Consider the following 1,394-nt stretch of genomic DNA (forward strand, 5'->3'; position numbering starts at 1 on the left):
TAATTGTCACTTTGCAAGCAAATGAGGTAACAGTCAGACCTGCACAAAAATTACACTGTCCTAAAAAAATAAATGATTCCTTGGAAAGCATAAATGAACTGATAATAAGGCAGCTAAACATTAGTGGAAAGAAATAAACTTCTTGAAACATCTCTACACTCTGAGAAAATTTTAATAAGATATTACAAACTTTGGTAACAGAAAAACATCCACCAAAAGAATGGAATCTGTCACGGTGATCATCTAACCATATCTAGAGAAAAGCTGTGAAGATTCCTCACAATTTTTCTTTTCCCCTCCTTTAAATACATAATTGAAAAGAAAATAGGTTGCTTAGCTATACCAGAGCAAGGCTATCTTTAAGTTTCCGTTCAGTGAAGATTTTATTACTCTGGCATAAACTCATAAGTATTCCTAGTAGTAGGTGTGCCAGAAGAAAGATATCAATCTTGATGGTAGGTAAAAGAAAACTTGCTTTGTTTAACATCTGCAATATCATCATGCAAATTGGCTTGTAAATCAATAGGATTCCATGACTAGTGGAACTATTATGGGCCAGATTCAGCCTCACTGAGGCTGAATATGAACCTCTTTCCTGATCTGATAGAAGCTGTAAAACCTTCTACACAACTAGTTGACTGAAATAATAGAAGCCTTTCCCTCATACCCAGGTTGGTGTCATTTCTCAAAATAAAGGCATATGCTGACATATGTGGAAGAAAACTGTCTTTGAACATTTATTTGAAGAGAAAAAAAAAAAAACAAAAACAATGAGAGGACTGAATAAAAGGAGAGTAAAGCCAAAAAGACTGCAGTACAGAGAAAGCTAGAGAAGAAAGATTTTTGACCAAATGCTGCCTGAAAGAAGCTTGTTGCTTATTCTTAGTAAATAAGGGTTTTGTGTAGGGACTGTTTGACCCTACACAGCCCCAGAGTTTGGGTAACCAAGTAGCTGAAAAGGACAGTACTGATGACAACGATAAGATTCAGTTTCCATGGAGACAATGCATGAGCTTGTACATTGCTGAACCAAAATGGAGGAAGAGGATTCAAGTACGTCCCAGAAATTTTAAAAATTTAGCTGAAGGGCTCACAAAAGGAATTAAAGCAATGTCTGGATATTTTTCAAGAAGGTGGCAATAATTCCAGACAAATTCATTCTTCATTCTTCATGCAATTTAAGAGGTCATTTCCTCCATCTCTTCTGCAGAAGTTGTCCAAAGCATAGAATCATAGAATCATAGAATTGTTTGGGTTGGACCTTGAAGATCATCTAACTCCATCTCCCTTGCCATGGACAGGAACACCTACCACTAGACCATGTTGCTCAGAGCTCCATCCAACCTGACCTTAAACACTTGCTGGGATGGGTCATCCACAGCTTTTTTGGGGAA

This window comes from Empidonax traillii, unplaced genomic scaffold, assembly GCF_003031625.1.
Source record: "Empidonax traillii isolate 1590-97213 ecotype Southwest subspecies unplaced genomic scaffold, ASM303162v1 scaffold1652:size173403, whole genome shotgun sequence".
Taxonomy (NCBI): domain Eukaryota; kingdom Metazoa; phylum Chordata; class Aves; order Passeriformes; family Tyrannidae; genus Empidonax; species Empidonax traillii.